This window comes from Cuculus canorus, chromosome 1 (genome assembly GCF_017976375.1).
Source record: "Cuculus canorus isolate bCucCan1 chromosome 1, bCucCan1.pri, whole genome shotgun sequence".
Lineage (NCBI taxonomy): Eukaryota > Metazoa > Chordata > Aves > Cuculiformes > Cuculidae > Cuculus > Cuculus canorus.
In genome coordinates, this window is record NC_071401.1 from 197,824,337 (window position 1) to 197,848,849 (window position 24,513).

At 35.9% G+C, this 24,513-nt stretch overlaps 1 protein-coding gene across 10 annotated transcripts in view; it reads right to left on the reverse strand.

Moving 5' to 3' along the window:
- CACNA2D1 (calcium voltage-gated channel auxiliary subunit alpha2delta 1) overlaps positions 1–24,513 on the reverse strand; it is a 399,914-nt gene that overhangs the window by 373,885 nt on the left and 1,516 nt on the right. The window lies entirely within an intron of this gene.

The following is a 24,513-nucleotide window of genomic DNA, read 5'->3' on the forward strand; positions in this document are numbered from 1 at the left end:
ATTCTGCACAGATACGCAAGGTGTGGCAAAGCAGACCGATTTTCCCAACTCATTGAATACTTACTTTTACAAAATCTAACCAGAAATAAAGAAGCACAGAATTGCTTTGCGAAAATGCATGGATGCTCATATAAACATTTCTTTTCACTTGAGAGATTTTTTCTTTTCTTTTTTTTCTCAGAGAGAGTGGTGGTCCCTATATTGTGGCTACTCTTCTGCCTCATATCAGCTGCTCTTTTTTGGCTCTCAATAGTTTCTGAATAGCTCTTCTCCCAAAACATTTTTATACATTCTTTTATCTTCTCCCCTCCAAGGGATGTCTTCTTAATCAATTAACAATACGAACATTGTACAGACCTTTTTCCAACTTTGTTCTCTTGCTACTGTCTGAATGCTCACGGTACCCTGATGCTGCTTAAACAGATAATTTTCAACCTTTATTATGCATCTTCATATCAATTCCCTCTCCAACTTTCTTTTGCTAAAAATTAGTAGATTTAATGAAAAATATATTGTTTTAACACTATTTCTAATTAATTCTATATTGTGATCTGAAATGTTCTTTAATAACTCCTGACACTGTTTACATATTTTGTCCAGAACAAAGCAACCAGTTGGCATCTCCCTGGGTCTGTCTCTGTTCTACTTTTTTGGTTGGTTGGTTGGTTGGTTGTTTTTTTTCTGTTCCAAGTATCAAATATTTCTTCTGACACAGGATTTACAGTAGATAATTTCACAGATTCAGAGGCAGTCCCTTTAGAGCTCTAAAATATATGCTGTCTGGACCTGCACATTTACAGACTGTGGAAGTCTAACGAACTAATGCTTGGTTATGCTTCCTCAGGGATATGCAAAGGTGACAGTTTGACAACTGCTTGGGGATAATGAAGTTCAAATGTTCTGAGGTTGGGGACATGGATCTTGGCTGATAAAAAATGAGTAGTCATCTTTTCCATTAACCCACAGTCTTAAAGATATGTCTCACAACATTAAAATCAATAGAGCTGGAATTTGCATTTAGTTTTGTAGGATGTTGTTTGTTTTAAGTTCGGCTACTGCGGGCCCTGTACTCTCCTATTTGCTTTTTTTTAATCCTGTCTTACCATTACTTTTCCAAGTACACAATCAGAATCCTTTTGTGTGCATCCACAACTGTGATCCCCTTTCCTTACTTCCTCTATTTTTCCGATTTCTTAGAATTTGTTTCTGAACAGCCTTTTAGGACAGTCATCTTTCAGACATGTGCAACTGTAATCTCTACAATTTTCCAAGTCTTATTGACTATTGAACTCTGTGTAATAAAGGTGCCCTTTAGGACAACTTTATAAATCCAGAGAAAGAAAATGCGTATACAACAAAAAAAAGTTGAGTTATATTTATGGTTTAGTCATTCAAGAAACATGATTTTTATAAGACTCGCCACCATAACAGCATATTAATATTAAAAAAAATTCTTGAATTACAAAAAATCTGAATGCTACTGTGTAACCATTACATCTTCAAATCGTCTACTGAGCTGCTCAGGCTGAGGCAGGATTTTAGTCTGATAAAGCTCCTGCCAGATTTTTGGCATGGGATTTTACTTTCAAGATAAATGTTTTCATATGTAAATCAATTACTAGATGCAGGCTCAAATTGCAAGCAGATCAGATGAGTTGCCATCTTAATAATTTGCCACTAATTTCATTTTATTTACAACCCTTTTTTTTTAAATCAGCCTCCATATTCTATCAACTAAATTTCATAGCCGTGCAGTCTTGATCCACGAGACTGTCATGACTTCAGCAGCAGCAGCACAATCCAAGAAGAATGGCCAAGACCACTGCAAACCTGAGGAAGATGACAAGCTGTGAGTGAATAAATCCAGAACTAGGTACCAGAACAGTAGTTTTATGATGAACTGTCTTCCAGTGTAAATGGAGCAGAGTGCTTCCTCTCACTTTTATTTATCTGTGGAGAAAAGGTGCTTAATCTTTCCAGTTGCTGGAAGACAAAGAGAGGTTTCATAGTAAACGTGGCAGCTTGTATGGGAATGCCTATGTTTAGTAACATCTGAATCACACTGTTCCTACAAGGGCAACTAATTTTCTTCGATACAAAGGAAAGCTTGCATCATATAAATATACTTTGTCATGAACTTTTTTTAATGTTAATTATTATGGAGTTGGAGAGGATAAATATTTTTATATATACAGATACTAGTCTACAAAATGTATTTACATAGTGCCTACTACTTTAAAATCTCAGTGCATTATGATGTAAAATTAATTCATCATCCCTGTGTCATAAAAGGTGACAACTGCTTGCAGTTCAGAAGAGAGACTCAAGGAAATTAAGTGCCTTTCTAAGGCTCCAGAGGAAGCACTTGGCTCTTGCATCTCTGCAGATTTAGGCTGCTGCCATTACCCCTTCCTCACAGACAGAGAGGAGAAATATGTCCTGACAGTGCAAAGAAGTGCACTGGCTTTTTGATATGATCCCTAATGTCAGAGCTGGGTGAGAGCAGCAACTCAGAAATTCAACTTTACGTTACATGCTAGTTCAGGAATGAATCATATCTGCTGGCCTCCTTTACTGGTTAAGTTGTACTGCAAATGCACTGAGGACACAGTCAGGGTTCCTCCATTTCACACCTTCATTGGTTTACATCCCTTGTGCAGGAGAAGGGAGTAGCATGGGGAGGAACAGAGAGACTACTGCAGCAGCAGAATCCCAGTCTGGCCAGACGGAGTTAGATTGCATCTACTAGAGGCGACAGAGCACATTAAAAAGAAGAAAAAAGAAAATGAGAGACAGCTATTGACATTCTCCAGTGAGGACTGTGCAGTGCCTCTAGCCCTCCTTCAAAGGTGGCCAAGTATGTCAGACACTCTGCAGTTGCTTCTCAAAGCTGGACTGGGATTGCTCTCCAGCAACAGTAACACCAGTTTCACCTCATCCAAGACTGACGCTCTGCTCTTGAAAAATTCAAGAATTACAGTGGGGCTGAGGCCCCCTAAAATTAATACTTTTATCAGCACTAGAAAGTATGGATGGTAATGGCTGCCAGAGGAAGGCAGCCCAAGCCCTGCCCGTACTGCTGGCTCCGGTGCCTATTTCAGTCCTTCTAGTCGTCAAGATGACACTCTGACAAGCGGAAAAAGTTTCCTGATGAAAACCATTGAAAATGTGGAGACTGTTTATAAAGTGCTATGTTTTGGCATATCACCTTAAACCACACTGTATCCACACAAGAAGAGATCCTCTTTGGGGCTTTTCCTGGAACTAGGAATAGAAAAATCTCTGACACCTCTTTAAAAAGTTGAATATGCAGCACCGAAAGCTAGCACATAAAGTGCAGTGAACACAAAGCTGTGCTGTCTTTCACCCTTTTTCAGATGTCCTTTGGGAACTACACAGTTTTGGATTGTAAGGGCTGCAGTCCTTATACTAGCTGTAAAACCGGCAGAAACACCTTCACTGTTGCCTGCTGCAATGTGATCATGTAGGGGGAACAGATCTACCAAAAAAGACATACCCAAGAAGCAGTATTTATGTTGCTGTGTGATTAGTGTTAAAAAAATGAGAAAAGCATATACATAGTGAAAATACAGATTTTTTTATCTGTACTTTTATTGAATAAATTCCAGATTTTTTTTATCAAATAAATTCCTAGCAATTCCAGAAATCTAGACTGCATTCCTTAATTAAACAACACAAGATTAGTTTGAGCACATGAGTCATAAGATCATAGAAATCTCTGTTTAAAAAGCCCACTAGCAAAACTGGGACCATCAAGCTGTTAGGCTGCCAAGTGGCAAGTGTCCTTTTTATTCTCTCCATCCCATTTCTGTGGTTACTTAGTCCTTACTACAAGGTATGTAAACGTGTGTTTGGAGAAGCCAAGGTGGGAATCTCTCAGTAAGCACCCCACTAGATACTTTGCAGAGCTCAACTCTGGCATAGATACTTTTCCCGTAAGATGATCATGCTGCTTGAGGATTTGCTGCTTCTGTTCTTCAGCCGCCAAGGGATTAATTCTTGAACTAGAAATAGGATGACTGTGGTCAGGGAAGTTTGCAAGCAGGGCAATCAATATAAAGGCTATAAATGGTTTAAGGCATATGACTACTCAGGACAAAAAGCACTTTCCTCTGCGGTTCTTAGCTGCCTTTCACTCAGGGGTTCTTAGCTGCCTTCCACTCATGGAAGCAGAACCCATAAAGTTACTACACATATATTTCAGTTTGTCCTGCATTTCTGTCTATAGCTGATGGGTTTACAGCCGCCTTGGTGTTGACACTTCAGTTTAACATCGTATGTTACACACACCAGTTTCCCCAGGACAGGACCAAGCAGGTGTCATTTACAACTGATGCCTTTATTTCTAGTAAAGTCTTTCTGAAAAACAGTCAAGGTAGTCTTTCCTGGAAGGTTTTGCCTGGGATGGCTTGAATTTATGCTGCATTTGAGATTACATGGCCTACATGAATGAAGACTGATGGGAGAAAGTTATGAACCTATACCAGACCTGCTACGCCTTTTGCAATCGTGTCTTCCCTAACACTGACATCTTCTATCTTGCCAGTACTGGTTCTCCAAAGCCTGGGAGCAGGGTGGCATAGCTGTAGCCACTCTTTGCCACAATAAGGGATAGTTGGGTTGACCCTGCCCTCTGACCACTGTTAGGTGAAAAGTACAAAAAAGTGCAAATCTACAACTCTGTCATAGGATTAGGCTACATGTTCTAAATAAAATTGGGGATAAGTACTCAAAGCTCAGGCTGTTTGCAAAAAGCATACGTAAGACTACATCCATATAGTTGTCATTTTCTCTTGATTGGGATGAGAGTTTTAATTAGCAGGACGAGTTTTCCTGACGTAGTGGCTCTTTGATTTTGTTATAGAGTTATTTGAGTTTTAGTCTGGAACAGATAGAGTTGCATGCAAACTGCTATCAGGTAATAGCAATAGCTTTAGAAAAAAACTAAAAGAGATATCAGATGAGAAATGGGGTAGTTTTTTTTAATTAAGTAATAACTTCCATAACATCTAAAGTAGTCTCAATCTTCAACAGAAAGAGAAATATTTAGAAATATGCATCTTTAAAATTAACTTCTTTTCCTGAAGGAAAGGAAAACGGGAGGCATATGTCTGACCTAAAGGTTCTGAGATCCAGTAAATCCTAAGCCAGAAATTACAGAGAAGATGATACTATGTAATTGCCACAGCGTAGGTTTGCACTTAGACATAAGGATCACAGTTCTTCCTTGCTTCTCAAAACCGCCATCCTGCCCATCTGTTTTCTGAACCTTTTACTGGCAGCACTGAATTTGATCTCTTCCATGTAACTCTTACCACGAAGAATCCTATGTCAGAGAGTACAAATCCAAAACATTGCTGCACTAAGAGTATGGGAATAACACCTCGTAAGAAGATTTTGTTCACTATTACCTTTAAAAACAGTGACTAGAATTCAAAAATGAGGGCATATATTACTTTCATTCTAACAAATAAAACACTTGATGTCCCCCACAAGGTCTGAAACTGCTTAAAGCCAAATTCTAGTAATATAAGTACTATTGAGTGAGAGTAAAGAAAAGCTTTTAAAATCTAGACCTTTGAAAAGTAAATACTTTGTTTGCTTAAGGGACTACTATACACCTTGAGAGGATAATTCTTATGTATCATATAAGATACATGATCTCCACTATTTATACAGCTAGCTCTTAGTCACAACTCTGTTTTGAAAACAGTGAAGGGCTCCTTCTCTCTGTGGAAAAATCATAACTAACAGTGCTTTTTTAAGATTTACACTTCCTATCTGTACTGTGCTCGCTAAAAAAACACCTGAGGTTTGTGCATCATCCAACCTGACCACTCTTGCAGGCTCTAATGACTAGCATGGAGAGAGGAGGCAAAACCTACCTTGAACCTAAGATGTGAGCATAAAAAATGAGTATCATTTCAGAAACTACTTCAACATAAGTGATTATGAACTCTACTTCTGGAGCTCCTTCTCTCTTTAGTTGGATAAACGTATATTTATATATCTATCAGCACTGCAAACCACGCCTACTCAGTGCTACAGATTCTCAGAGATTCTTTTGGTTCCATGTATTTCCACTTCAAGCACAAAATCACCAAGCATATAACATGACTAGTGATTCTATTTTTATTAACTATCTTAGTAACTCTTCTCACAAAGTACTCTTACAGCCTCTTGGTAACCTTCTTACATCCTTAATCCACTTATAGGCACTATTTATTATCCCAAACTACACAGACAGATCAGATGCGTAGAGAGACCAAAAGATCAATAGACAGGTAGGTAGATAAACATAGCTTTTTATTAGGAAAGTAGTTTCCAAACTCTCACAATCTAAACGCATTTTTTCCTTATCTTTTGCTAGGACTTTAGTATGAATTGTCCTGAATAAATTCTATTTTTTGCTTCATATAGCTTTATGATGTAAGATACAAAAAAGAAATATTTTCACATACTCCTAATATGGACCTGATATGATGCCTGTGGATGTTAATCTTAGTCAATTTTTTGTTCTATTTAGAAATGTATCTAGGCTACGAAAACACAGAGGTGAAAGCAGAATACATGGATTCTGTCATGGATACGAGGCAAAGAAGAACTGTAATCACACAGCCACAATATCGCTCCTGTATGCTGTGACTACAGGACAATGCTTGTGAGAGGAGATTACCACCTCTTCTATCTAATAAACACCAGGTTGGTAAAATAAATTAAACAGAAAAGTTCTTCCCACATTATTCAGCAAACAATACGTCAAAGGCAGGCAGAACTTAGCCAGGTCTCTAGTGAACTAGAAAAAAACCATAGTGCTGCAGTCAAAAATAAATTTGGAGAACTAAAAAGAGAATAAATTTCTAATTATTAGATGCACAAGCATTTTTAAACAAGTGATTCTTCCTTTCAACCTTGAGGCTCATACCTCAGCAGAGATATGTCTGCCTGCCACAGTAGCTGCTAATGCTGTGCTCAGGTAGCTGCAATATCAGCTTATGGCAATTCTGGTTTGCTCCTTTCGTGAGTTGCACTCAGATCACATGAGTGCAACTGATCACTCACATACTGAAGAGTATTCAGTTTCCCTTGAACCCCAAAAATCAAGCTCATAACCAAAATTACTAGGGTTCAGCAGGTTCAAGTTTTGATCTGTGCTTAAGTATAAAAGAGCTTCTACCCAGAAGGTGCATTAGATGCAGTTTGGATTTTCAGGTATAAAGCTTGAGACTATTTGTCTTACGAAAGTTAGACCTTTCCCCGTACCTCTTATTCCACACCTGAGAAAGCTACCTTTTCTTGGAAACTTCTGCCTTAAACTGTTTTTTCCTTTTCTCAGGGCCAGTCCTGTTATTTTTACCTAGCATCCCTCTTACGTCTTTCTGCAGGTTTGAATCACTCCATCAACCACCTAAGCTGACATTCCAGACCCGGCAGAAGCTTGCAATAAATCATAACAATTTTAAAAAAGAGTAAAAAAAAATAAATGGAGGAACAGTTTTTTTTTTTTCTCTTGGCTGGGTAGAAGGAGAACACATTACCAAAAATAAAGCCTTACATAAGGATAACAAACCCATGCTATATTTTGCTATAGAATTTTCCACAACCAGACAGGCCACATGTAACCACTACAACTATCATGAAAAAAGTACTACTGCATTTCTGAGCCACATAAGGGCACTGACTTTGCTTGCATTTATCTGTTTAAGACAAAGTTTAATGTTTTAGAAATGTATTGCAATCATAAAACACAAAAAGCAAATTAATATCAAAAAGATCCTTCATCACGTGCAACTCACTTTTGACAAATACTGAAGTTTAAGGATCTCATCTGCAGACTGTGAGAAAATTTCTGTGAATAGTAATGGCAACTGGTGACAAAGAAGAGAAAGAATTTCAGACATCTCCCTGCGGACTAACACAAAAAGTGTGTGTTTTGTCTTTAATGTAGTGATGCAGCTCTTTTTTTTTTTTTTTTTTCTTTTTTCAAATATCCTAATTAGAAATGTTTGCAATGGCAATATACTAAATTTGGCCAAATAATTTCTAAGAATCAGTATTGTGCTGACCTCAATAGAAGCATAAATGAGTTTACATAATGAAAAATATTACCCAGTCTTAAAAATACTTTTATTGATCACTATAAACATTCAGTACTAGGACAACTGCATTTCTTACTCCACACCAGATTTCTTAGTACAGCAAAGTAACTCTCAGATAATCTGTACACTTGCAGTTGTCTTTTCTCCTGAAGGAAAATTCATAGGAAAGTGTACAGACATTCATGTCAGAAAGTGTTTTCCTTCATCTAAAAACTGGAGATGGCACTTACACGTGGTGTCAGTGTTTTCCCCAACAAGATATTGCACCATTAACTAAACTGCTAAAATATAAGAGTTCTTTAAAAAGCATTTTTCTTTTCTTTCCAACAGAATAACCATTCCTGACAACAGTCTTTTCTGAGACACTTGCCTATGGTATTCTTCACACTATATTGCTTGCTAATAATCTTAAAGAAAACCCACAACTGAATAAATTTATATACGTTTAAAAGAAACAACCTTCTGAAGCTCAGTTGCTAAATCAGTGCTTGCTGATTGCTGAAGCCAACTGACGGGTGGCTTCTATATTTAGGATCCTCCTTACACCTGTCAAGAGACAGAGAGAGACAGCCAGCGAGAAAGAAAGTGTGTGCGCCAGAGCAAGCAAATCCAGAGACGCATCTCTTGTAGCAAGCAGCTAAAAATAAAAGCAATAAAGAGCAATAAAGAAAACAGAGGAAAATCTTATTATTTATATTACCCTGCTGCTCTGTGACATGTTGTCAGTGAGCGTTCCCAAAAGGGTACAGACCTCATTAGTTATCAGCAACTCTGGCTTCCCGCAGGAAGCCACAGCAATACTCAAAGCTGGATGCAGTCCAACTGTGTCAAACCTGTGCTCCCCAGGTGAATCCCTTTCCCTGCCGAGCTCCTTCGTTGAAAGCACAAGGCCTTTGCCTCAACATTTCCATTCCAAAGTGAAATCCAGCAAATATTCATCCCTACGCTCAGTAATGTCACTGGAAATGGGCTTTCTGGCTTTGACTGGCACCTGCCTGCAGCCAGGCTGCCCTCTCTTTGCTAATCTGACAGCACTTCTTTCTATAGTGATGATTTGTAGAGAGTAACAAAAGTAAAATCACAAAGGTTTCTTTAAATAACACTACACAACCAATTAATAAAACAATACTATTGTAATGGCTGCAGAGCCCTTTCTTTGTTTTAAATAGAATAACAGACAGAGTACTGCGTTTCAAATGGAGGGGTGTTCAGCTGTGACAGAAGTTTGCTTTCAACACATGGATGCTGCCTTGCTCCCATTTAAGGCAACCACTCCTTTCAAATTTTTAATCTCCAAGTAAGCAGAAACATCCATGTAGTTACAGACTAGGGATAAAGAAACAGCACTGCCAAGGGAAAATCATGCTATTTAAATTTACACACATACCACTTTCTAAATGCTACATGGCAATTCCTATATAAAGAAACTGAATTTTACCTTCCCTAACTCGTATCATAACCATTAAAGTAGTCTTTTAAACAGTATCTAATTCACCATCTGATTCCTTGCATTCTTTTTCAGAAAAGGAAACCAAATGGCCTTTGACAATTCCCCAGTGTTCAACAAACTATATCTATTATTGGCCGAACTTAATTTAACTTTCAGAAACTATTACTTCCGCCAAAAACAAAAATGCCTTTTTTCTCCCATCAATAGCAGATGAAATGCTTATTTACTTGTTTAAAAAAATAATTATGTGCATGTTTGGGTGAGAGAAAACGCTCATGAAAGACGTTAAATACTCATGACTGTGGATGTTTCAATTTGGACAGCACAGACAGCAACTGTACAAATACCTCTGAATTTTATCAAAAGTAACCCTAATTATTTGCCTACCTGCTATTTTTAACTAGTCACTATTTACACTTAGATCATCTGCTGAATGTACGTAAGTAATGTTTATGTAGGAATTAATTTTAATTATGCCAAGGCAAGAGGCAAATTAATATAAAAACACATCGAAGACAATGAACTTACATGCAACTCAATAAGGAGCTAAAGGCACATGGAGGAAATTTGTAAATGATCAAAAAGTGCCTGTAGTAGTTCCACGCATCTTAATGTCACAGAAATAACATCAGACTATATAGGGCAAAACTATGGCTGCACTGACATCAACATGAATTTTGCAATCTATGTCCATCTACTTCTTCCATAGTTTAAAAGACAGAGGGTTAGATGAAATACTTGCTGGAAGGTTTGAAGTCTAGTTTAGATTTTTGAAAAGTTTACAATGTTTTTTCTTTGGATGTCATGTGGATTAATATTCAATAATTTTTAATTGTGCAGCTTCAGAATACCTTACTAGCTATTACCAGACATTGTTAATGGGAAAGTGTATTACTGCCATACAGTACCAATAATAATGTTAGCACATAGAAATAGGGCAAAAGGTGTAACAACAGTTAAAACGTATCACACACTACTGTCATCAAAACCAGTGCAACCCCAGTGTTGCCAGACTGAACAGCAGTCGAAGATTCACTGAAGCTGAGATACAACAATTTAACTCTCTTCAACTCACCATAGTCTGAAGACAAAACAGGACCATTCTAGATGTACTGTAATAAATTAATTCATCTAATTCCTATAACAAAATAGCTATGCCCAACCCTATAAATATTTTTTACTATTTGTAGCACAACTGGACAGTCCAGAAATATTCACATGTAAAAACATCTGCAGGATAAGAATGGTAAGGAAGTCATATGAAATCCTAGAAGGTGACAACACACATTTACAAAAGACTAAGAGCCTTGTCCTAACTATTGGGCAAATTACTGTTCTGCTCTATCTATAGTGTCACCTATGGCAGAGGTTATACCACTTTCTTGGAGACTAAATGGTATAACCATTTAACATCTGCCTGCATTGTAAGTATGTCTGTCCTACATTGGTAACAACAATGAACATACAGGAGAAAAAAATCATAGAAAGTGATTTGGCTGTCTTATATCACATTACAGGTGAACACACATTAGTATACATAATATTACCCCTGCCATTATTTGTTCCTCAACAGGTATTATCAGAGAAAACCCTCAGGAGGCATAAACTATATTGGTTTATCATTACTGTTGTTTCCATGCCAAAATTTCTGTCTAAGGATCTCTATCTCAAAGGAATCTGTCATATAGAATCTATAATAATATGAATTTGTTTCTTGATAGGAGCTTCCAAGTACTATGCTAATAAGAACAGAGACACACATATATGATGGATGCACTGCTGCTGTTTGAGGTCTGTATACAGGAACACTCAGTAACCTCATCTGAGAAGCTGTATCATTCACATATGTTAAACTGAATTCTAGAAGATATATTCAGACCTATTAGAAACTATATTCACAAAAGTCAGAGATGACAGACCATTTCCATGCAGCTTTAGCATTATTTTGTCCCACAGCACGGTAACAGAAAAGGTAAAGCTTAATTTCATTAAAAGATGCTACCTAAGACAAAAGTTGGCATTAGTCATCATCACAGTACTTCTCTGGAGTGAGTGAGCAACAAAGATTTCATACACAGACGCCTTTAAAACCATCCACAAATCTTGTAATGAAAGAAGTCTTTGAAAATCCAGTAACAAATCACAGAACCATAGAATAGTTTAGGGTGGAACGGACTTTTAAAGTTCATCTAGTCCAACCCCCCTGCAGTGAGCAGGGACATCCTCAACTAGATCAGGTTACTCAGAGCCTCATCCAACCTGACTGTGAATGTTTCCAGGGAATATGTTGTATGAGAGTCATTTTGTGATAATTCCTTCAGATTAATTAGCTAACGCAATACTTGATCCAAAAATCCAGAAGTCAAAGTCTACAGCAGAAATGCTTTATGGAGAAACATATTACAGCACCATTTCCTATTTCTACCTTCTAAGTGGACTTAAAAATTACAAGTTTGTTTGTTTTTTTAATAATATAACAATTGGAAAGAAAACAGTGGTAAAAAGGAAAAAAGTACTGTCAAGCTCCCAAGTAATACAGGAGAGAACTTCTGCTCTTTCGGGTTTCTCTTTGAGAGTAATTTGGAATCTTAACAGTTCAGAAGCATCATGAAAACTTATAAAGAATCCACAAGCTACCTAGTTGTACTATCAAGGCATTGTGTATATTTAAAATTTTCCTTACCTTAGTGTGTAGGTTAAAGTCTGCAAAGCAGCTGATAGCCTGAGCAGGCATTCATCCATACCATAACTTGAATAGCCATTTGTATTCAGACTTTTAATTTGGTCTAATATGTAACAGCAAAAAGAATACTTACACAGCATATTACATTTTAAAAGCTTTGTCCAAACAATTCTCTATGCCTTTTTGAAGAAGTCACAGATGAAAGAAAAAAATATGGATAAGAACAGGAAAAAAACAGCCCCTGAAACTCCTGTTTTAATTTTGTAAATAAATAGCTTGGAGGTGTTAATCCAGCCCAAATTTACAACTTTGAGACCATGTGAATTCTAACCATGTCTAGTTTTGAGATGCACAGAATGAGCTTTTCTTTTAAAAAAACCCTAAGCATAGCAATGATAAGGAGTTACTTTGTACAGAGGCAGACAAGTAGTGGTGAATTACTTCAGTTGAGAGAAAAATCGTGTGGCCATTAAACTGCTGGTTTTAAAGCTCCTGAGAGGTTTTTTTTACTGTATCATTTCAGCATCATTTCATCCTCAGAGCTCTTATTTTTTGCATTGATTTTGTTTAGATAGACATTGAGTGCTAAAAAATTGTGTAATTGCTCCATTCTGAAAATAGACAGCATTATCAGCCAAGAAAGCCTTCATTAGTTCATTATCCAATTTTCCTAGGTGAAAGTAATGTCACATGGAGGGTATGTGTCCATGTAAAATCACATAGGATAAAAGCCACTAACCGTAATCTATCTAAATTACTGTTGAATTAGAAGCTCCATTCCATAATAACAAACAAAACTGTGTACATAATACAGTCTATATTTGTATAGCATAAATTTGTTTAAGGACACTGGACTAAAACACATTTAGAGCATTGCAAGTTTGGAAAAAAAAAAGCAACAGGTTTGTTTTATTACTTTGCAGATCTTGTAGGGATGTTTCATTGTAAGCAATAAAGAATTAATTTATTTTAAGCAGTCTTTGAATGAGTCATTTTGTAGATGTTCCCTGGTTTGCAGGTTATCGATTTGACCATTAAGAAAGGCTTGAGTTAAGTTCTATCCAAATACACATCATCAAGCGTCACTATATGAAATAAGGATCTGGTACACCAGAAACCTAAAATTTAGGTATTGGTGAAAACTCCTAAATTTGGATATGGCTACTCCTAAAATCCCCACAAGATTAAATACAGAGTCAGACACACAAGAAGTGTAAGTTTCTTACCTACGAAGGTAACTAGAACAGTCAGTATTTCTGTGGCATACTGCTGACATTTCCTGTTGGTTAATTTTCAGGAAAAATCCCAGCTAGGAAATTCCCATCCAGTGAAGTGCTGTACCAATTAATGAAGTTGCACAGCATTAAAACCACAGGATCAGCCAGCGATTCCTCTTTCTGCAGTGAAACAATGTCCTAGCAATAGGAAACATCCAAACATACCTCAAGAACACTTCTTTCAATAGACTATCACCGTACAGCTTTTGGGTTCAAAGAATACCTTTCGGCTCAGACCCTATTTTCAGTTGTCTCAGGTAGATGCTTCTGCAATTTCTCCGTGTAGCTGAAGTCAGGTTTTCATTGCCTGAGACAAGCTATGTCCTTTGCTGCTTTACTGAAGTTATCTACAGAATCGACCTGTCAGGTTGATCTTGTATTGGAATTGCATTTTGAATAATTAGCTATAGAAAAACCTCTTATTAAGTCAAAATCATAAAAGCCGTAAAGTCAAATAACCAAAATAAGAACTTATCTGCATTTTAATATATGATTAAACATGTAAACATAATTCTACCCTCGTATATCTATTTTGTACCCTCAGTGTGTTCCTAGCAGAAAAAATAATGGTAGATTTTGTAACTGAAGATGGGATTACAATGAAGGTGTATAAGGAAATATTTTAAGGTCATATGGCAATTTCAATATCTTGCATTTCCTAGTTTTCAAGTGTTTAGCTTTATAAATGGATAACTTACCTCTAACTTAGACTTTTTAAAGACTGATCAGCACTTTATTCTATAAACAGATTATTCTTACAAAGAGTAATGGGACAATAGTAGAGTAGAATACTAGTCACTAAAAAGAAATAGAACCCTGGGTAATTAGACATGTGGAACAAAATACTTAATCACTGATGTGTAACTTGTGCTTGCAAAGCTGAAAGTATCACTAGTGAATACATAAAGTGTTTGTAGAAACACTGATATCAACTAGAATAACTGAGAATGTTTGCGAAAAATTACCTTGTAGGCCATAAAGGTATTTTATTCTATAAATAACAGAGTTACGAAAGGAAAAACAACTATCAGCAAACCCTCTGGAAGCAAAGTGTTGTTCCGTACATCCACTACAATATTCTTTATGGCCATTTCTTAATTTTCTCTCTCACTATCCATGCAAGCAAGTGATGGCTACTTTTAATCCTAATTTTGAATGTATCTATGCTGGGAACATTTATGTAGCATATGAGTAAAGATACTGGCCAAGTGCTTGTAATAGCAAAGCAGCAATTACATCGGAATGGCACTTCATTTACCCATAAAGTACCAACATCATCTTTCAGAGGAAATCCAGATTTACTGAAAAAAATATGAAGTTTGTCTGTAAATTTCATGCCGATTTTAAACCTAACTACTTCAAAAATCAAGATTTCATCCCAGAAGGTGAACGAATTATATTATTATTCCCACCATTCCAAACTGCAATGCTGAGCTTTAGAATTGCTTAAGGACAAAAAACTAAATTTGTGAAAGCCACTTACAGTTATCCTGCATGCTACCACACTGCAGTATTTTAGAAAGAAAAATATTTCTTCCTTATAATTCTATACTTAGATAAAATTATGTTTTTCCCTAATCTGGGGAACATTTTTCAATGCCTCCTGGCACATTAAGGAGTTCTTTTTTTTTAATGGACACTTGCTCAGTGGGGCACGGACAATGAAGTGGTGTCAGAGCTTATCATTTAAAAGGAAGACAAATGACCACATCTGATATCATGCATGGTTTCTTTGTGATATCTTACTATTCCCCTCTGCACAGCCTAATATGATCATGTATTACATTTTATTTTATGTAATTTTTACAATCAGGCCTTGACAGTGATGACTCATTCCATTGTGATGAAACCTGTATGTGTTTAATCAGAAATCATTTTATGTGGATTCATCCTTGCACTCAGAATTTAAACGATACGGGACTGATAATCATTTTGCTGAAATTGCACTGATGTAAAGAAGGATGAAATTGGGTACCTAATCATTTCCAAAGACATTTAGAGTATATCCTGAGACATACTCTTAGTCATGCAACAAACTAATTCATGTGTTTCTAATCAGTTAAAAGTGACTCTAAGGACCAGATTCTGCTTTCAGTTACCACAAAGCTTTTCCCCATGTATATAGTATAGTGAAATCTCCTTAAGACATGTTCCTGCACGTATTAGTGATCATCTCCTACCTTATGTACCTACCCATATAATCTAAAATATATTAACAGAAGATAAAAGTCTAATCCAGGAACATGCTAAGGCAAGAAAAGTGGCGTGGTAAATAATAATTAAAAAAAAAAAAATAGGTAAGGGCTACAATTCTACTTTTATTGTTTGTGGCCAGTCAAAGCAATTGCAGTGTAAATTATGTTACTATGCTGTTGCTTGAAATCTAATAGTCTTGGTGATTATCAGGTAATTAGTGATTGCTAATGATCATTTTAGGCATGTTACTAGTCCATAGATAAAAATACCTTGATTCCTGACCACCTAAGTAACACTAATTATGTACTTTCATGACCATCTTTCTTACAGAAGGACACCTTGCAATATGCGACAGATTCATTCAAGCAGGACGACAGTTGGGGTGTCGTTCCTATTTCTGAAATGGAACAAAATGAAGACAACCAGCAGTAGCCAGTGCTGCAAAAGAAGCAGGTAGCAGATCAGGTTAATGAACTCAAGTGCCATGAGCCCTTGGCTGGTATTATACCCACCTATTACCTCTGGTTTTAGAAAGTACCAGATATTCACAGTACAAATTCCAGATACGCTGGGCTCCAAGTGATTTCAGCAGTGAGAACAACGACTTGCAATGTGGCAAAGGAGTGCAACTAGCATGCAGCACTGGCATGAGTCAGATATGCTGGCTTCTTTTCATGATACTGTCTGCAGAATTTGCTGACTCCTGTTAGTTTCTAAAAATGCTGTTAAGCTTATGTTTTACAATCTGTGTACATCCAAAAAGTACAGATCATGAGGACTGACTTCTTCTAACTCCCCAGAGCTCAAGTTAGCAAAAGAAGTAGATCTGATGGTACTTTTTCTATAAAGATGCTATTAAAAAAAAAAAACAAAAAACAAAACAAAAACCAAAAACCTTTGAGAACCAGGTAAACCAGAGTTATTATCCATCCAGGAAAGGTTTGGTCGTGAAAGTTTCTGAGGTAAGGTGGGAATATAGCAAATAGACATCTTAATAAACAAGGTTTAACAACCTAGCAACGCTTTCCAACTACAGAGGGCTTCAGAGACATCAGCTAACAAATTAATCTTAACAATAAGCCTCTGCCTGGCTAAATGGTAAGATAGTTCAGTTTCCTACTCTACTGAGAGAAATCAGAGTGGAAAACTAGGGTACAAAACTTAAATAATGCGAGGCAGATAATACAGACATGCAATGATACAGTCAGCCGAGATACACACAATTCAGGACACACATCATAGAAAACAAAATCAGAATATTTCTGATTAAATAAAAGTAAATTTAAAAAAGCCTATTACCTCTTCTATTTCTACCCTTTTTTCTTTTCTTCCAAAATCAGTGATACTGAATTCATTTATGGGAGAAACTTCAGATCAAGAAATACTGGTTGCATTGGAAAATACAAACACATAGATGCATGCATCCGAATGAAGAATAACTTCCCACAGAAGATGATGGTGCAAGAAAGCAAGCTTCTTGCTTACTTACTCGAGTTCCATCTTCTCTTGCCACGCGTTCCTACATGTATCTCTCTTCACTTTAACCTATCTTTGAAAAAAAATCTAACGGACTTGTTAAATCCCTATGTAAAAAGAATAAAATTACATGTTGTGCTAACAGAAAATATAGACACTAGATAATTTCTGCAGGAAGTATTCTAAACATTTACTGAAGAATTGTATACTGTGTATTATATTTTATTCTAATATGATAAATCAAAACTTGTCTTCTAATGGACTTTTGAATTTACCCCTCACCATTTTGACTAGTCTGATAAGATGCTGTATCTGCTTGGGCTGGAGTAAGTTACCCACTGATAAGAGTGGAGGAAGGAACAGAAAAACCATGACATTTTAATTCATACTTCTTGTCATCTCTCTTTCATTACTCTTCTCTTTCCTGAGGTATCGACAAACACAATTCTTCCAGCTCAGAGTGCAAAACATTTCACTTCATAACCTTCAAAAGAACAGCTCCTGTGACTCAGTTTTCTCCTACGGAAAAGGTTTGAATTCTAACCAAGAGTCAATACAAGCCAGGCATAGGAAATATCTACTCATTCCAGCAACGAAGAAAACTTCCCTTTTAGTGGTTTCTTCACTAAGACTACCTTAGTGAAGAAAGAAAAATGCAGCACAATACTAAAAGTGACAACTCAGAAAAATGGCATGCCTTGATTTAGACGTTAGTCCTGCCACCCTCACCCAGGGAAATTTTAAAACTTTACTTTTATGCCTACTTGAAAGAAGATTTAGTCCATGCTTAGCAAAATATAATAAAAATCCAGCAAAGGTAAGAAAGGAGAGATTATATTGCAGAGGAACATTTTAAGCTTTCAGACGAGTCTAGTGGGAAACTGCACACAGGAAACAGGAGCACCCGAGTTAGAAAGTTGTTTAGATGCACGAAGTTTAACTTTTGTCTTTTAAAAGAAAATCGACATCATTTACCATCTGATTACGACAAAATAACAGAGTGTGGACTCAGCAACTCCTTTGTATTCTTATTTACTTCACACATCAGGTCAAAAGTGAATCAGAATTTACTATAATGGATACATTTGAGAGTCTTTGCTCATCAGCTTCAACTGAAGCTTTAGAAGCATGAGGGCTGAAAAAAGAACTACTGATCCAATATACACCTCCATATTAATGATTGCTATGCAAAAACTTTTTCCTATATGATCATGAGACATATTCTTAGAAAAAAAGTCTTTTCTTTCTGCATCCCTGGCTCCACATTCATGGCTCTGGAGAAATAGGAGAAATCTCAAAAATGAAAAACACTTTAATTACTACACAGAAAATCTGTTACAAAGTTAGAATACAGTTCTTGTCCTGACCAACTCTCAAATGAGAAGGACCGAGAATGTAATCTAAAAATAGTGTGAAAAATCCAATGAAACATTTTTTATAATAGTCAGCAATATTATAAGTTCACATGCATATTCTATGGTATTTTAGGCTTGCCTCAAATTAAAAAAAAATCTGATTTTGAATCACTGTAATTAACTGCAAAAGCTTGCTGATTTGTTGATGCAAAATAATGTCAATCTTTCATAAACTGTTTGAATCTTTGAAAATAAATAGCAAAAATTATACAAGGAACAGAAATCCAGCACTTTGTCACTGGTTTGCTGTTGGTGTGTAGACAAAGGTGACACAAGGAAAGACATTAGCAAAAAAACAGGTACTTTCCCTAACATCATTAGTGTAACATTGCTAAAGGGTGAGCCATATTCTTGTCACAGTGTTCTTGTGAAAGGGGGACAATATTTTACATTTCATTCTGGAAATTTATTAAGTCTGGGAAACAAGGAAGGCATGAAACACTGAGAGTAGGTAAAAATATAGTTTCAAAAACATCAGTATAGAAAAAGACAAATCCCTCCTGAGCTGGGAGGCTGCAGGCATACACCATTATTTTTTAGCTATTAAACAGTGCTAAGGCACAGTTTGAAAATTTTCACTCTTACGCTCATTTTTTTTCTGAGAGTAACGAGACTTTTTACTTCCAGCAGCATAATCCAGCCCTAAATTGAGAATACTCAACCCATGAACATCACTGAAGTATAAACTCATCTGAGAGTGACATCGCTATGAGTGTCAGATATTTGCACCTTAGACATAAGCCACTCCTGCATCACTTGCTTGACATAAAAACCGTATTCTACAAACAATATCAATTCCGGTTCTCCTTTACAACTGAAAATGAGAGAAACATGAATCACAACACTCTGAATTGGAAATGACCAATTTGCTATAGTTAGCAATGGAACAACTGATGCAAAATTCTGTTCTTGGTCTGATACTCTGAACAGATTGTTAACCAAAATACGTTTGAAAAAAGTTGAGTGGGATCATGCTATTTAATAGGTCCAACAAGAGAAATAATTCAGAGCTGCAACCTCCAATGCAAATCATTTAAGTATTCATTGATACCTATCTTTCAGCAGCTGCAGATGGAATTAAAAAGCTGATGCAAGAAAGAGCTAAGAGTGATCTAAGACATAGTGCACAGGCACTGCCCAGGGGTGGGAGCAGAAATGCAGTTATTTTATACTTAGATTCTACGTATTTTCAAAGTGCTAGATCTGTTTTACCTGGTCACCAAGGACACCAAGCTGTTTTCTTTCAAGAAGTCTGATTCAGCATTCATAAAAGACATAAATAAAGGATGGCACCTGGCCTTCCCAAATAATAGCTGTGGTCCAACAACTTTATTCCAGTGTTATGATGTGGTAAATCTTTTCTTCTGTTAAAGCAGATATTTTATCAAGGCATCAGATAACAACATTTTCTGTAGTCGATAATATCAGCTTTTCTCACTAAGGTCTTCATAAGCACAACATACATCCAAAGTATACAGTAATCAAAAGCTCCCATATCGTTACAAAGAACTACAAAACAGTCTGTGGCCCAAATCTGCTTGCTTGTACTATGTTCAACAACAGAGAGAAAGAGTCATTTTTCTCTTAAACTACTAAAATGCTTCTAAACTGCTACCCCTTTCTGGCAGAGGTTTAAGTCAAGCATTGGTCTAGAAGATAATAGTGTCTGTAAAGGATTCTCACAGAAGGGAAGAATAAAGGCACAAGTATGTCAGATCACAGTTATCAGTGGGCAACTGTAGTGTATTTCGTTTCTTTGTTACAGAAGATTAAAGTAATAATAATTTGACCGTGCTTCCATTAATTTAAAATGCTCTGCTAGATAAATATTTTTAAGATCTGAACAACAGGCCTTCTATTTAACAATGAATACATCTCAGACTAATGTGCTGCCAAGCTCCAGCTCTCTTTCTAGCAGCTGAATTCTTGGATAATATCATTTTGCAGGGTATGAGCAATGCAGTTCTGAAAATAGCATCACTGCAAAAAAGAAAGATGGCAAGAACCTCTACAATGCTGATTTATTTCAATGAAATTTGGTCTCTTATTATCAGTATCTATTTTTACTTTTTCAGCTACATTTTTATACTTAATAAAATGTAAATCTATAGCATTTCTTAATTTTGAGGTCTCAGCGTAAGTGTCTAATAGGGAAACAAAAGACAGAAAACAGAATTAAAAAAATACCCATTCACAATTTACATCATAAAATACATAAAAAGGAAAACGCTTTGTGGGTCCAGATAATTTGCATTTATGACCGCGACGTGTACTGAGACACTCTGAAAAAGAAACCAACACCAATCAACAAGCTGTTTCACACTTAACTTTAAGTATGCTTCTACTAGAAGAATAGATTGGAGCAATATTTTTTAAAACACTGGTGGATTTGCACTCCTTGCATAATGCTCAGTATTCAGACGAGTTCCTAAGAAAACACTAAGAGGTGATATTGCACTTCCCTGATTCTAAGTAGATTACATCTTTTGGCTTTCTTTCCAGTTCACTGGCATGAAGATACACTTCAGCAGATTATTTTTTTTCCTAATAATGAAGATTTTAAAGTAGATTTTAAAATATCATTTTCAAAAGAGGAGCCTGATGTTTCACAATCCGTGAACACAGCTGTCTTTTCTAATTAACATCAGCAATATAATTGGCATTCTTCTAGCACAGATTTTATGCTAAAAATGAGATTATATGTATATGAGAGGTGACAAAATCCCTAAATCTGACAGTGGAAACATGAAAAGAACACATTACAAACATCTTCTGTTTACACTTGGTCACAGATTTTATATAGAAAGCAACACTATGTACCAAGCCCAGCTATATTCTCAGCAAGACCTACACTTGTTAGGTCTATGTGCAGAAACCAAAATACAAATGTCCCAGTTGTGTAAGCCCTAATTCATATGACTCACATAGACTTCCCTGACTTGTCCTAATGACACGGAAACAATAAGGGTGATTCATGCAAATAAAAAATAAGAATACACAACGTCTTTTCTAAAAATTCCCTGCTCACATACATTTTTATATATATATATGTTCATATGTATATTGTTTTTATCTCCTGTATATTATTTCTGTCCTTAGATGTTTTACACCAGTTTATCTAGCAGCTGATGCGTCTTGAATGTAATGTATAATTTAATCTCTGCACACATAGCAGGTGACTAAGGTGGAAAAAAGGATAAAAGATAAAGGAAAAAACATAGTGGAGGTGGAAAATTAGAGAAAATGAAATAAAAGCAGACATTATGCTATATCCAGAGTGATGTAATTACAGAAACAGTCCCAATGATACTGAAAGGCTTCATCTGCAGATTTATTAATATTAAAATATATTTTTTATTTTGTTGGTTGTTTTTTCTTTTATTATTAATGCACACAGCTTTATTATCAGAAAGCAGTAGATACCTCTTTATATTGTACACTACTCACTATCAGTAAAAATATCAACACTTCTGTGTCAAAAGTATACGTAAGAATTAAAACATATTTAAACTCGAGACTATCCTTTTTGATGGAACATAGATAAAAGAAGAGAAATAAAGGGAGTCTTATGCTACCTTTATCAGGAAACAAACAAATCACATTTACTTAAAACGGGATTTTTCTCAAGTCTGTATAGACGTAGATGATAAACATATATGGCTACAAAGAAAGAAGTGCTTTGCGTACTGTGTTAGCAGTAGTGTGGTTATAGTGGCAGGAGTACTACAGATAACAATATAATCACATAAGCCAAAGTATGTGCTGTGCTGAATGTATAATAGTAACTTCTAATGTAACAACCTCAAACATAAGAGCATGATATCCTATACCAACATATAATGGATCGCTAATACATGATTCAATGAAAATGATACGTTTTAATGACAACTAATACGTTTTCATCAGTAGCTAAGCCTTAGAGCTTAAGATCAAGACATAATTATCACCATACTTAAATAGTTCATTAAAGAGAAGTCTTCCAATATTTGCGGTGAAATATTCCAACACAGGAAGCAACGAATGCTGTTATACCACCTGCTCAGTTTTTCAATGAAAATTTAAGGCTCCCTTTTCATACAGTACAATCTTTCACTTGAAATTCTCCATACACTGCTGGGTAAATATATCAGAGCCTTTCTGCCTTGTCAGAGAAGCAAAACTAATCAAATGTCTGAGGTTCTATGAAAAAGGCATTGCTTAAACCTTCAGCATTTTTTTGCTAAAAATATTTCATACTTGTATACTGCTGTACTGGTGATGAGAATTTCTGAATGTTTTAATAAAAGCAGACGTTAAAATATTTACTGATCCAGAAGGAACAGATGACTGAAGGAAAAGAGATTTTACAATAATGAGTTGTTGATGAAATCATGAACTATATAACCCTGACTATGCACATTTTTCATACAACAGCTGGGAAATACTGCTTCCTCAGACCAACTTTTGAACTAAGCTAAAGAGAGAGTGAAAATAATGGAGACAGAGCAGGTAGCTAATGATATAATATGAGCAAACCTTCAGTTCTTCAATTATTAATATCCTTTCTTCCTTTTAGCCTCTTCCCTCTGTTTTTTTTCCTATTTTTTATATTCTTAAAATATAAAACCTTTCACATTAAGGGCATTTGCGTCACTTCTCTTTGTTCTTCCCCGTTTGTAATCTATTGTAGGAAATAAAACACAGCTGTCAAGTCTTAAAAAAGAATCCAAATATTTTCTTTTTCACCTGTTACATTGTTACTTTGCAAAGCAACTCTCCCTGCATCAACCTATTGTGCTGTCTTCTAAATGAACTAAGCCTATGTTTAAGCCTAAACAATACTATGAAGGCTGGACAAGTGCTATACATTGTTTCTATACTATTACAATGGAATAATAAAGAGAAAAAGAAAAGCCAACCATAAGTAGATTGTGTAGAACCTGGCAATGCTATTAACTAACATCATATTCTAAATTACTTAAATGTAACCATAATTATAATAAGAGTTATAATATATAATATGTTTCCCTGTTGACAATTGCTAATATCATGACTGGCAGAAAGGGTAAATTCTGAAGGGAATTAGTTAAAATGGACAGAGGGCCAAAAACAGTTTTAAGGAAATATCACACAATGCTATGGTAAAAAGCAACCTAGACTTCTATTTGAAATTATACAACATTCTTTTTATGCAATATTCTTTTAATTTCACTAGGTTCCACATCTGTCCTTTAAAACTAGAAAAATCTATGTAGGTGGACTGTAAATAGTTGTGTACGAGAAACTTATCAGCTCAATTAGAAACAGTAAACACGGGAGCTCATACACAAGAAAAGCAGTGATTTAAAAGTCCTGTCTTTGTATTTTGTCACTCTTGCTTCTACATGGCACATCTTTATAAATGTTTTAAAAGATAATCTTCCCTTCAAGGAAAGGCTGTATTTATTCAAGTTCGAAGAAATTAAGTTATTTTACACTTATCTTTGTATTCCTTTCTTTCATTTAACAGCGCGAGCATCCCTTTGAGTCTTTCATAATGGAACCGATACTCAGTACTGAATCCAATTATAACAACTTACCAGCAGTACTAATTGGTGAAAATGCATTGCTGGTAATTGCTGTACTCATCCTTCTGCACAGGATGGAGGGCAATAAATTCTATCCAGCTTTAAACAATAGGGAAGACTACCGTTTAGCACCGTTTTTCTTATGTAAAATGCATTAAAGTGAGTCATCCACTCAAAAGTTACCTCCTGGTAGCTTTAACCCAGATTCAGGGACTAAAATAAGTGCATCCAAAAAAAAAAAAACCCCACAACCCAAAGAATAAAAAAAATTAATAAGGTGAGAAAGAAGGAAGAAAAAGAAAGAAAACACGGTCATGATCATAGTGTTTTGTTGTGGGTTTTTTGTTGTG